The sequence below is a fragment of the Planococcus citri genome, chromosome 3 (genome assembly GCF_950023065.1).
Source record: "Planococcus citri chromosome 3, ihPlaCitr1.1, whole genome shotgun sequence".
Classification (NCBI taxonomy): Eukaryota; Metazoa; Arthropoda; class Insecta; order Hemiptera; family Pseudococcidae; genus Planococcus; species Planococcus citri.
In genome coordinates this window covers 32,909,445-32,924,256 of record NC_088679.1, presented here as the reverse complement: position 1 = coordinate 32,924,256, position 14,812 = coordinate 32,909,445, and the positions used below count along the sequence as shown (strand labels likewise).

At 33.0% G+C, this 14,812-nt stretch overlaps 2 long non-coding RNA genes across 2 annotated transcripts; one reads left to right on the top strand and one right to left on the bottom strand.

Annotated features, from left to right (window-relative positions):
• The first annotated feature begins 2,139 nt into the window (after positions 1-2,139).
• Positions 2,140-3,873, top strand: LOC135840401 (uncharacterized). Its single transcript, XR_010557737.1, has 3 exons — positions 2,140-3,289; positions 3,373-3,539; positions 3,618-3,873. It is a non-coding gene; the product is annotated as an uncharacterized LOC135840401 (long non-coding RNA).
• A 4,925-nt stretch (positions 3,874-8,798) lies between these two features.
• On the bottom strand, positions 8,799-11,277 carry LOC135840460 (uncharacterized). The gene is made up of 3 exons (XR_010557749.1): positions 9,438-11,277; positions 9,228-9,349; positions 8,799-9,138 (listed from the first exon to the last, which is right to left on the bottom strand). It is a non-coding gene; the product is annotated as an uncharacterized LOC135840460 (long non-coding RNA).
• Positions 11,278-14,812: the final 3,535 nt, after the last annotated feature.

The following is a 14,812-nucleotide window of genomic DNA, read 5'->3' as shown; positions in this document are numbered from 1 at the left end:
TACGTAGGTACACATATGTCATGTTGTGGAATTACTGGAATTTGGTACATACTTTTTAGAAGTTATCTCGCAGATAATGAATTGATTAAGCGCAATCTTTATGACACAGTATCCATCATGACAGTCAAATGCTCGCAAACGTTTACCCAGAAATCTTCTGAGATAACTTACTCGCCCAAGCAAATTATCTCAAGAGAGATGTATGTGTCAAAAAATGAAAATGATATCATACTTCTCAGAATTTCATTGAAAATGATCGTTGAATTGTGACATCAGACATGGGTTTTCAAAATTTCAAGAAATTCTCTCTATAACGCAAACATTTTTCCATCAATTCAAACATTTGCAATTTAAATTACCATCTGAAGTCTCATGCCTTGTTTTTCTTTAATAGGTAATTTAATTTCTTTTTCGTACACAAACTTATTTTGTCTTTTTTTCTAGTTTAAAAAATGCTTGTTACCTATACTTATCAATATTTTCGTCTTGAAATATCAGATACCTCAGAAGGCTTGATTTTGATTTATAATTGTCATAAATGGAAAAATAGACAATTTAAGGTTTATTGCCATTTTGTGACATGAATACTTTCTGAATGTGCGATTTCCAGCAAATTTTGGGTTCTAAACAGCAACCAACCTTATTCAGTTTTAAAGCACTTCAAATTTTATGTTAGTTTATCTTGTTGTCAAAAGGGTCAAGTAGGAAAAAACCAAAGAAATGGCAAAGATTTCTAATTTTGATGAAATTGCGATACATTTTATGTACATACATATGTATTTATTTGGAGTTCATATTAGTCCGAGCATGGGGTCCTCAAATTTGCGCAATTCAATTTATTTTTAATAAAAATGATTAAACATGGAAAAAGTTGAGGTGTGATTGTTGAATGCATAGGCATAACATGGAAAGTATGATTACGCGAACTGGGTGGATAAGGGGCAGGAGCAGGAACTTGGCAACAAATGATCGAATAAAATTTTCTCATGGATAGGGTTACCTAGTGATATGATGGCAATAATCAGTAACAACGAATGTTGGCGGTTAGAATTGGATATCGTAGGTGTCTAGGTGAAGGCAACCGTTATCGCCACAACACACATCATAACACTAGCGATAATACTGGCGATTGTCGTCGGTGTGACCGATTATCGTAGGCATGTAGTTATTTGCTTTTTATTTTCAATAATTTTGGTTTTTCATTTTAACACATTTTCCAACTTTTTTTTTTGAGAAACAATTTTGTACTCCACAGATAGATTTCATTCCTTTGGTCAAAAGCAAATGTAGCATTTTTACGCTCTCTTGACAGATAAAATAAAAACTGCCACATAACCGTCCCAATTTCTTTTTAAGCGGAGCATTAGATATTGTTTTTTTTTCAAATTTTTCTTTCATCTTTCATATTTTTAAAACAATATGTACCTACAACTAAACTAAACTGAACTACAGAAATTTTAATGTGTAAGAGGTATTTTACACTGACATTGGGTAGTTCTCTCTAAATTTGAAACAGTGTTTCACTGCTTAGCAGTCACGACATTTTGCCCTTTTAAAAGCAGTAGTTTTTGACTGCAAACTAGTAGAAAATCTACTGAATTGGTCAGTCAAAATGATTTTTTACTGACCAATTCAGTAAATTTTTCACTGGTTTGCAGTAAAAAACTACTGCTTTCTAAAAGGCAAAATGTCGTGAGACTGCTATAAGCAGTGAAATTCACTGTTTCAAATTTAGAGGGTAGGTATATTTTGACAAAATTAGTAAATTAGTACGGATGATTTTTCGCCATTTCTTTCTCATTTATGAACTTTGACCGCGATGATGCAAAATGTTATGGGCTAAAATGAATTACCTATTTGCATTTATTTAATTTTGATAATTTTTGAAGATTACAGAGGACAAAAAAGGGCGTCATCACGACAAGCGTTTTTACATTCATAAAAAGATGAATGAACGACTACCATAAGTATGTACCTATTTTAGTAACGAGATAAGCAGTACCTATTCATGCTAAAATAATTTCGTGCACGACAGCTAGGACATTATCAGTTCGATTTTGTATTTGCATTTACGTATTACGTATTTACCTCGGTCGCACTAGGCGCCGAGGGTTTTTGAAAATATAAAGAAAACAATCGTAGACTAAGCGTTACTAGAATAAAAATATGTATCTAAATATGATTACAGCTTCTCCCCAAGCCTAAGCAGGGAGGGGAGGTGTGACGGATTATCAGTTCGATTATGGTTAGTGTTAGTGTAGGTAGGTAAGGTACAGACTTTACAATTTGTTATATTTTGTACAAATTTCAACAAAAAATCAAATGAGAGTTTCTTTCACAAAAAATGTGAGTGAAATATTGTAACTCAGTAAAAGAGAACCAAATTGGCCCAAGCTAAGCGATGGCAAAAGCTTTGGAAAAAAATTAAAATTTTGATGATAGATCGGCCATTTTGTCGGCAAATAAACGATAATCAAAACGCCTACCCTTCCTTAAACATTTCAGACATTGACCCTACAATTCCTGACATCAAACAGATGGAAAACATTCTTAGATTCATCAAAGAAATCAATCTGTCACATGTGAGCGTTGTACCTAGAGGTATCAGACCAAGATTATTTATTACATCTCCAGAATTTTCATGTTCTTGAGTTAGCTCAATAAAAGGCGACGGATACTTAATGAATTTTTGTTTCAAAAAATGTACAAACGAATAGATACATCCAGTTAACGTAGTAGGTAGGTACTTAGCTACCTACCATTGAAAAGTAGATTTTCAAAAGTATCGATACCTATCGAAGCCCTTCCTGCTCGTCTCCGTCTCTTCATATCAAATCAAATAATTCGATTTGAGAGCTGTATAATGTATGTACTATGGTATGGCTCCTAACTATGCGTATCCATGATGTGTGGAAGTGTGGATCAAAATAATATCATTCCTACCTGCGCATTTGTAAGTGGGTACAAAAATATATATCTTTGCAGTTTACGTTCGTATAGAGTAGGATTAGAGTGGAGATGGTGGATAACCTTGTTGGCAAGGGACAACGTCAACTGGAAGGGGGAACCGGTTCGTATGCGCGAATATGCATCCCTGTGGTCGTGGCTGTCAAGTTGAGTTAATTAATTTGAGAATTAGTTAGTACTATGTAATTGTATGAACTGTTAATGTGTATCAATGTTTCAATATTTTCGTGTTTTTTTTTTCGGGTTCTGAATGAGTAGGTATACTTATTTCCTTTTTTTTTTTTAAAGAGGAGTGACCGCGACGGGAAAATGTTAGATGAAGGTATTGCTCATCTTTAAAGAGTAAAATTATTTATTATTACTTTAATATGGCAAACTTTTATTTACACCCTACGATACACATAGGTACCTACTCAGAAAAAGTGAAGAATTTTTTTAAAAGATGGCAGCGCTGCGTGATGGATGTTGCCACGTCGAATGGCGGATTCCTGGAGCATGTAGCTATTTTACTGTCGTCTTCGCAGTTTCAAGATCAAGATATCTTTAAAAAAAAAAAGCAATGCTTGTAAAAGGTGCACTAATTTACATATTATACATTATACATTTGCATCGAATTTGAAGCTTGTATTTTATTTTGACGTTTCTTTCAGCAAGACATCTCAGTAACATGGAAAACTGGCTTCCACTATTCAATTTAATGAATTTGGTCAAATGAAAATAATCGTTTCAATAGAATCCACAGTTTTGGGTTTAGGAAGATTAACGAGGTCAAACTGAATCTTGAATTTTCATTACCTATTCATCGCCCGGAGGAGTACGTCGCTTACGTTGCATGATGAGTAAAAATTCCCGGAAATTTTACATGTAATTTTTTGCGAACTACATATATATATTATTAAGTACCTTGCACTGCATTTCAAGTTTCTTTGCGATCACTCGTGAGTTATTGTATGAATAGTTGTTATTGGATTTGAAAATTATCGCCAGTATGCAGGGGCAGATTTAAGGGGAGTATGGGGATGTACACCCCCTCTCCTCCCCAATAATTTGAAAATTCGGAATTTGTCGGCAAAATTGTTAATTTGTCGACAAAAATCGTTAATTTGCCGACAAAATTAGCAAAGTATCCTCAAAATTCTCAATTTTTTAAAAAGCGTTTGCCCTCGCTTCGCTCGGGCCAATTTGGTTCTCTTCGCTCCCGCTTAAAATTTCAAGAAACTATTGATAAAATTTTTAAAAAGTTGAGATCGGAAAAATCGAATTCTTAAATTAAAAATGACGTTGTTCTCCTTTGAGAATTACAAATTTTCAAAAACTTTTTCACGAAATCTTTGATTGAATTTGAAAAATGTTGAGATAAAAAAAAACAAATTCCTTCATTAAAATTGATGTGAATTCAAAAATTAAAAGGAAAATTCCTGAAATACTCGTAGTACCCAAACCATTTGAAATAGGCGAATTTTTAATTTTTTCTGAACAAAGATTGTTCAAAAACATACAAAAATGGTCGTTTTTTAGTTTTTTGAAGAAATTTTTTCGAAAAAACTTCGCTCGAGCAGTAATTTTACCTTCTTTTCAATAATCATTCTTTTTAAAGAGTTTTCAGAAAATTACCTACAATTTTGATTTTTTATGACCAAAAATCTTGTTTTGCTCCCCTCTCCATCACAAATAAAAATATAACCCTCTCCCCAATGATTTCAGCATACGCCACTGAGTTCAATTTTATATCATATATCACTTTTTTTTTTCATTTCAGTATATTAATCGAGAGTTAATGCAGACCTCGGGCACATATAATTTGGCCCCATTTCTAAGAATGAAATTATAGGTAGAGGTTTTTTTATGGGGAGGGGGAGGGGGTTCGTCTACAACATTGGCCGACTGATATAGGTTGAAAATACCAATTTTGCCTATTTTATACTGATTCAATTCATACATGACTAATAAAAGTTTTCATTTTCTGTTTTGGATTTTTTGGGGTCCAAATGTAATTTTTTTAAAATTTGAAACAAGAACAAATTGACCCGAGTAGAACAAGTGTGAAAGTTTTTGAATATTTGATTTCAAAAGGCCTAAAACCACATGTTTTTATAAGGAAGTTGGTTTTGAAGAAAAAGCGTACTGCAGACCCAAGTGAAGCGAGGGTGGAAACTTTTGAACATTTGTATTTTGAGAAAACTAAAAGCCATGTTTTTTATGTAATGAGTTAACTTTTTGGGTTTTGAAATTTCAGAATTTAAAAGATTTTTTTAGGATGCTAATTCTGAAAAAGAAAAGAGAACAAGCCTAAGTTGAGGGCAAAAGTTCTTGAAAATTTGTACTTTGAGAAGCGTAAAAACGACGCTTTTTATAGGATAAGATTGCGATACTGTAGGTATGGATTATTAGCCCGAACGAAGCAAAGGTGAAAATTTAAAAAAAAATTGATTTCGAGAGGCCTAAAAACAATATTTTATTAGGAAGTTGGTTTTAAAAAAAAGCGGACAGACTCGAGCGAAGCGATCGATGGAAACGTTTGAAAAATTGTACCAGGTTTTTTTATGCAAAGAGTTTATTATTTTTTGGTTTCTAAGAGTTTAGAATTTGAAAGATTTTCATGACATATAAAAGTTTTTATTTTCGTTTTTCGGTTTTAGGCCCAAATGTGATTTTGAAACGAGAAACAAACTGACCCGAAAGAAGCAAGGGTGAAAGTTTTTTTGAAAATTTGATTTCGAGAGACCTAAATACAATGTTTTTTTTTTAGGAAATTGGTTTTGAAAAAAGAAAGGGGAGAGGTTTGATCCAAGCGAGGGTGGAAATTTTGAACATTTGTATTTTGAGAGAACTAAAAACCATCATGTTTTTTTTAATGCAAGAAGTTTATTTTTTGGCTTTTAAAATTTTAGAATTTGAAAGTTTTTTTTAGGATGGTAATTTGAAAAAGAAAAGAGAAAAGACTAAAGTTGAGAACGAAACCTCAGAAAAATCTGTATGTACTTTATAATTGCGATACTGTGTCGGTGAAAATTACAAGAAATTTAGTGATGTAGGTGATTCGTTCTGCAGTTATAACCAGGGCCGTCGAGAGCCAATGCGGACCCGCCCGGGGCAAATACGTACATATAATTTGACACTATTTCTAGGGATGAAACTATATAATAGAAGTTTTTTGATAGGGGAAAGGGGATGGAGTTCGACTGATGTGGGGGAAAATACCAATTTTTCCTATTCATATCATAACTATTCATATGAATCATAACAGTTTACATTATCCGTTTTGGATTTTTTGGGGCATGTTATTTTTTTTAATTTAGAAGACGAAGTCTAAAATCAAGGAAACACAACAGGCTCGAGCCAAGCCAGGAAAGAAACTTTTGAAAATTTGTATTTTGAGAGAACTAAAAACCACGATTCTTATGCAAGGAGTTTATTTTTGGCGTTTAAGATTTTAGAATTTGAAATTCAAATCTTATTGTACTTATCCCTCAATTATTATTTTAAAAATTTGATCCTTACTTCAGTATAGGCAAATGTTCAACTAAGGAAGTATATTCATCGCCCGAAGGGCGGGTACTTTTTCTTGTGTTTACATACTGGAGACCTATCTGTGCAGTCACACGAATATAAATGCAAACATAAATCAACGCATGCAGACTCAGCACATTTGAAATAGGTAACTACGTAACAATGATCAGCCACATTGCAGCGCTCATTTCTCTTAATAATTGTGTAAAACTTTGACTCGTCAGATTATTGCGAACAGCACTGCCAATATGTACCTAATTTTACCATCGAAAATTATTTTCACATCGCTTGAAGAGATTTTAATACCGCGTTAGTGTCTTTCCAAAATTCATCCTCAGTCATTATACAAGTCGAATCCACAGCTGATTTTTCCCACACAACATTTTTTGAATGTTGAACCAAAAGTCTACCTTCATTTTTATAAAGTTCATCCAAGAGAGCTTCTATCCTTAATTTGAATTTCCTTTTGAAATATCTAGGTACTTTTCAAAATGTTGTGGTTAGCTTCTACATGGGTAATTCTCAAAAAAAAGTTGATTTTGATATGCATACCTAATTTGGAAAAACAAAAATCATTTTTTTGAAAAATTTCAAGTGGGAATCATTTATATAGATGCCCCAGATCACTTTTCTAGTGTTGGCCTCAATTCAACCCCCCCCCCCCCAAACAGTGGGCCCTGACCACCCCTAAAACGGAAATAATTGGGATTCGACCCTCACCGATGTGTATTAATATGTCGATTGATATGTTTTCGAGGTCGTAGAATTCGAATCTGGAGTTATTTTTTTGTAGAGGTGGAGGGTGAGGCTTGGGTAGGGGGAAAATGTCAAATTTTGCATATATTATCGTGTAATATGTCGAGATATGTTTTCGAGGTCACTGAGTCCGAATCTGGTCTATTTTTTTGGTATGGGTGTTGGTGAGGTGTGGGAGGGGGGAAATACCAAATTTTGCCCATCATGTAATACATATGTGAGGGGGCATACGAAAAGGGACCGTACGACCAAAAAAAAAAAAAAAGATCTCTAAAATTGTTGTAGGAACTCTGTAAAGGGTTCCTACAACAATTTCAGAGAACTTTTTTCTTTTTTTTTTTGGTCATTTGGACCCTTTCCGTATGCGCCCTCACATATGTCGACTAGCGCGATAAAAGTACAGCTGTCTGGAATTTGCACAAGTCGAAGGACAATCTCAACGTTTTTTTTTTGTTTCTAGCCTCACTTACTGGACATTATTTCATTTTTAACACACAATAAATGTGCACTTATCATGTACATAGAAAGTTTTTGGGGGCTTCATTAACATAAATAAAAACACAAGCCGAAGGACACATTTTTTTCCACACATCAAAACTTGACAAATAAATACGATCAGAACGAGCTGTTATGTAGGTTTTGAAAAAAAACGGTGCGGGGTAACATTTCTATGAAAACAGTGAACCAGTGCAGCCACTCACCAGAAAAAAATGTTGGATTGGGAATGTCAGCAAAAATAATTAAAAATTGCCCTAAAATTGACGCAAAAACTGTGAGACAGTTTTCAAATGAGAAATGAAGCTTCCTATGGACTTATTGAGATTGCAATGTGCACAATAATATTATACCTTCGCGTTCTATGATAATAAGAATGAGAATGTGTCAATTTTTCCAACAAAAAAAAAAAGGATTTCATAACACTTTATAACATTTATTTATTTATTTTACAGAATAGGTACCTATACATATATGTATATTTTAGCTTCTTTTTATTAACAAAATTTTTAAGATAAAATAAAAGCCCCTCTATACCAAATAAAGGTGAGCGAGGAGGCTGCAGGTACACAAAACCAATTAAAACGACGCGAAAAAAAAGAGAAAAAAACAAAACAAAAAAAATACAGATAAAAATATAAACAGATACCTAATTAATAACTAGCAACTTAATGAAGGAGTGCTATCGCAATGGTAAAGAGGAACAAAAACGATAAAATGTTTCGAGGTGATAGTAAGTGGAACGTCATACAGACAAGCAGGCAGTCAGGCAGTCAGTCAGTCAGTTAGTGAATGCTAGGGGGTGTCAAAGTTTCCAGTGAACTTGAAATATCATCCTTATCAGCAGTGGATTACCTACTCGATAACCGCGATACCAACCAAAATGGAACTTTTCCCAATAGTCAAGGATTCTGAAAGGCTTTTTGGTGATATCATGGAAATCAGTATGCATATTGCCACTTTTTTTTGTACAAAAAATTAACTCGAAAAGTTTCAAAGCGTAGTTTTCATATCGTTCCACGACGACGGCGATAGACAACTTTTCATGCTGAACAACATATAAAAAAATTGGGATGGCATTATGTTTTTTAATTTGTGGATACCCTGTGCATGGGCCTGAAATTTTCAAGGTCACTTTTGAAAGCCCTCATTTTTCCCTAGTCAACGTCGCTTCATTCATCTCTCTAGCTCCTTCAACTTGGAAATAAAAGGAATTTTCGACCAAATGATAACTACGAGTACATATAAGATGAATTGATTTTCTATTGTAATTAAGCCATAAATGGTTACTAATTGTTATTACAAATATAATTTTTCAACTGTCAAATGAAATTAATGTCCGCGCTAGGGATAGGAATATTCTGCTTCATTTGCTTTTTAGAGGTTGGAGGGTACTCGTACCCATGATTGCTATAAATTGGAAAAAAAGTTTTGATTAGAATCAATCGCGGTGCTAACACCAAAAACTCTAAAAATATGTAAAATAAAAAACTACTTACATTTAATTGTTCTTAGTAGAACCGTAAATAGATTATTACGAATATTATCGCCATGATTACCACTGCAACGGGTAGCGGCACAACGATGGTAGCATAGGCAATATCGTCGATAGTAAGAAAAACTGAAAAAATATGAAATAATATTATTTTTATTTTGTTGACAATTAATTGGTAAAATAATATAAATATATTTACAATAGGTACACTTACTTGTTAGGTATATCGAATAACGTTCTATAATTCATTTTTGATGTATTTGTAGTTGGATCGTCGATGTCTGCGTAACAAAGGAAGCCTATTTTATGTTCTCCAACCAACTTTATTGAACTTCGCTTTGGAAATGAGGTGGGTAATTTTATTTTTGCCCACACTCATTCCTCTATTTTCTTGTTTTGAGATAAGACTTATTGTGTAGGTACCTGTTTATCTTTTTTCGGGTAATTTTGTCCTAGCAAGCAAACTTTGATATCGCGTTTGCTTGAACGGATTTTTAAGTGTTCATGTGACGTCATAGGCTTATGGATTAGCTGAAAATGTGTGTTGAAAGAATTGCATACTTTGGCCATTTCATAGGCATTTCAATTTTTAAAGAAAATTCTATCTTTTATTAGAAAATGTATCAGTTTGTTGGAACATATGATTGGGTCAGATTTTCCTTACTCACGTATGTTAGAGAAGTTGCCTAATCGAACCTTTCGAAGCATTTCTAAATGAAAAGTTTTAATTTGTTAGTAAATTACCATCTGGGAGAAGTTAGCATGCATTCTGCAGCATTAGAAACACTTTCTCAGAGAAATTCACACTCATCAGCAGAACCGAGCATTATTCTGTCAGATAATGAAAACGATGCCAAGTCACTCTAACACATCTGTTAAACATTATACAACCGCTTTTCGAGTTGGAAAATAGCTATACTGTAACACTGTAATTATGCCTGCTGTATAAAAACATTGCATGAAATTCATTTTATAGGATGAGTCAAATAATTTGCGTACCTACTTTGCAGCCTTGATATCCCTTACACTATTTAATGAAATGAAAATGGGGTAATTCAAGATAGAAGTGGACCGGAATTGAAATATCTCATGAGAGAATGTGTAGAGATACTAAGGAGTAGTGTCAATATCTAGTAAAATGTGATGAGACTTTGAATAGCATAGGAAGAACAGTAATCAATCACTAGGGCTAGGATTTTTAAGCGCTATCAAACACGTTTTAAGCGCTATAAAAAAGCAATAAAAATGTAATAAAAAAGCAAAAAAAAAAGCGCTATCAAATCCTACCATGTTACGTATCAAAATAAAGTTTTTTTTCAAAGCTAGCAATGATACCTCCCTTAAATATACGAGTATGTACAACTTGAACCAAAATTAACGAAAAGAAGAAAATGAAAAAAAAGGAAAAAAACTAAAACTAAAAATTTCATACATAAAAAAAAAATAATAAAAATTGAAAAATGAAAACTGAATCTGTTATTTTTCCGTTTTTCCGCCCTTGTTTTTTTAAACTGATCTTTTTTTAACAATTATTTTTTTCCAAAAATGTGCAAAAAGTTCGTAAATTTTTGTATTTTTGGAACTAATTTCTTCAATTTTACCAATTTTTTACCAAAAAAAGCGCTAACGATGAAAAAAAGCCCCAAAAAAGCAAAATTTTCACCTTTTTGGCCCAAAATAAGCATTTTAAAGCATTTACACAAAAAAAAAGCACTATCAACTTTCACCATTCGTTTCAGAATGGAATGAAATGCAAAGAAAATATATTTATGCTGTATAGGGTGTTGCTACAAAAAAAAAAAAAAAACATTATCATAAAAATCCTAGCCCTACCAATCACTAAACCGATATTAAATTTGACTCGATAGCAAACTGCAGCAATAAGAAAAAAACGAGGTAGGTACATAGATATGTAGGTAGGTACCTACTGGGTTATTTTTCTGAATTTCTGCTGTAATGCAACTATAAGAAAGGTGATCGACCCTCTGAACTAAAATGAGAACAATATTGAAAGAAATCACACCTAAAATGTGAGACTATTCTAGAGGAACACACCAACCTAATCAATTATTTATTAAAGACTTTAACATTGAACATTTTTTCAAATATTTTTCATTGTAACTTTCACACTTTCACGATTATCAACTTGAATTATTTGTAATAAATTTTTCATTAGTCATCATAGATTTTTACATATCGCACCTTTGGAGTAATAACTGTAATAAGGTTATGTCTCAAAAAAGTAAAATTTTACAGGAGAGTGATTTTCTTTTTTTTTTTAAACTTAATTCATTATTTTTATCAACTTATAATCAATCGGGAGGACGAGGATTGAATAGCACCTCATTTTAAATATCGGGTATTGTACCTTCATTTAGCATTAGAACACTTTGAAAAATAAAATCTAAAAGAGGAAATATTTAATAATAGCCACAGAATCAGACATACTTGAACTAATATGACGAAACAATTGATCATTTTACTAACTAGAGTACTATTTTGCAAAAAGAACTCATCTACTTACTGAATTTTTAGATTAAATTAAAACCAGTTAACTGGTTATTGTGGATACCAATCGAATCCTAAGTAGGTAATTTTATGTATGTACGCCTATTCGACTTTAGAGTAGGTACCTATATGTTTTTCTTCTATTTTAAAATAAAATATACAAAAGGGGTGTTCGAGCGCTCTCCAGCAAGTTACAGAATCCTCCAGAAAATTACAGAAAACGTAAAAAAGTGTTCGAGCGGTTTTGCTGTAATTGCAGCATGCTGTTCGAGCGGTTTTCTGTAAATTGCAGTTTTACAGAAACTGTAAGTTTCTGCTTACTTTTTTACAGCAGCTCGAGAGGTACTGTAAATGCTGTAATAGCAGTTAGATGGTTCTTTAATTGTTTTCTTGTCCTTATTTTTCAAAGTGTTGATTTCTTTTCTTTTTTGAATGATAATTTTAAAGGTGTAATTACGTAATTTCATTCTCCCACTTTATAAAGTTTTCATTTTCGTTTTTTAAAATTTTTTATTAATGATAAAATGCCGTATTTTATGAAATTTTTTTCAAAATTTTGTGATAAATTATCAGTAGAAAGTCGTATAAATTTATTTACAGCATTATAGCTTTTTATCAGCAATATGCTTTTACAGAATTGTCAAAAAGTGTTCTAGCGCTCAACTTGCAGTTTTGCAGTATGCTGTAAAACTGCTTTGCTGTAAATTCTGGAAATTGTAAGTCTCTGGAAGCGCTCGAACACCCCTAAAATAAGTAGTACCAGTTTAGAAAACTGTCAATATTATATTATAACTACCTACATATATATCTAATGTAGGACAAATAAAACGAACGATTAGGGTAACTTGTAGTTACTTAATTTAAATCAGAAGATGGTAAAAAAAAATCAAAACTACCTAAAATTGGAATTTTACGGCTGAACAATGAGAAAAATAGTACCGAAATAAATCTAACATCACTGACTTTTGGGTCGAATCGTCGATGTTAAAAATTTGAAAAATATACTGGAGCGTTTCCATCGGAACAAATCACTCAAATTTTTGATCATCGTACCAGATCTTGGTCCATCGCTGCGGCTGATGGATTTGATATCTTTTGTAGGGCAGAAAGTAGATGATGTCCTCGTCCTATCTCTACACCAGTTGAAGATCTTGAAAAATCTTTTGGAGGACGTCGTTCGGAATTGCTCTTTTGATTTCCATCGTCATCGTCGCTGAAAATACCACTATGGTATACCATTTTATTTTTTACCAGCATGGTTTCTTCAATCTTGAGCAGACATGGTAGAGAGATTGATCCATGTTCGTGTAGGTACATATATAAAACCAGTCTTAAAACTTCCTACTGCTAGGTACTTAAATCGTGCCCATTGTGGAGACTCACGGTGCCATTGCCAGTGGTTGGAATATTATAGGGATCTGGAGCACGAAACATCTGAGCCATGGTATCAATTTCAAATTGGAATTTATACGAATACGGGTTGTCAAAGCTAATTTGTGTATTGAAAGACCAGTCTTAAAATTTCTCATTAGGTACTACTTTCTTCAGTCTTCTTCCATACATCTACCAGATCTAATCGAGTTCAGTCTTCGTGGATGTAGCGTACTGTAGTCGGTACACTTCATCTTTCATGTACCTAGTTTAACTGAAACAATTCGGGGGTGTTGGGAACACCCCCCCCCCCCCACCAGAAACCCTGAGAAAATTCATTTTTCGCTCGCAGTCGGCCATGCCGTTGCTTAAAAATACACTTTTTTTGTACGATATCTAGTACATGTACATATCTCAATTTCAACTCCCCCCCCCGCCAGAAGGGGTGTTAAGTTACGCTACTGTTCGTTAATGACTGAGTGTTTTACCCTATGGCCTCTGTACTAAAATGAGAATTGAGAACAATATTGAATGAAATCACAGTAACATGTGAGACTCTATTCTAGAGGAACACGCCAACCTAATCAATATTAGGTACGTACTTCAAGATTAAATATTTTCTGAAATAAAAATGTGTATATACTTTTCATTGAACTCTTACACTTTCACAATTATCAACTTAAATTATTCCCAATAAATTTTTCATTAGCCATCATAAATTTTTACATGTCCTATCTACTTACCCTAGTATTGGTGAGTATATACTTACGACACATCAATACCAACTTCGATTCGATTATTCCTCTTACAATGAGGGTCATAGGTACTCGTATTTATGTGATTCATGGTGGTGAATTTTTTCACTGGTTTCGGGTATTTTCTTAGATAGGTATTAATAAAAAGCACCAGAGAAATATGTACTCAAAAGTACTAATCGCGAGTAACATAACAATGCACATAAAAAAATTATAAACTATATAGGAATACCTACCTATATGAGCATGCCTGAGCCTTTTCAGAACTTTATGCTCCTATAGCTTTACAAATTTCTAAAGTACATACCTACATCTGAATGAACTTCAGACATTACTATTGTTGGTACATGGTACATAATTTCAAATGCAGTGAAATTTTCAAAATGATCAGCAAATTCTTCACTATTAAGATTACACATAACATTAGAGAATCATGATTACTTTCAAAAATTATGATTCATATAAGTACACATATACCTACATCTACAAGCATGCAAGTAGAAAGATGTGGGATAAAGTCCAGGAAATACCTACTTGTCTATAACGAAGATGATTATATTATGTTCAAATAAGTAACCAATAAACAGGCGCAAAAACTGGTCAAATTTGTGATTTGTGAATTCTGTTTTTGTTTCGAATAGAAAAATTTGAAGAGGTGGATCGGTAATCAATCATGCTAGGTTGATGTCATTGATGTTTATTTTTATCGGGTGAAAAATATATAATTCACCGGAGAATAGAACTCATGCTACGATTACCTATACAGGTATTAGTATCTGCACAAATTGTATAATTTTTAGGACCACAATTTTTTTAGCGAAAAAAAAGAAAATGTAATTGAGTAGCTACAATTCTACTCGTAGATTCTAGAAAACGTATCATTTTCCTTTTGGATCAATTAGGTCAATTTTTAGTCTCACTGCCCTTATTTTTTGAAGGCCACCGTTTGGCTCCC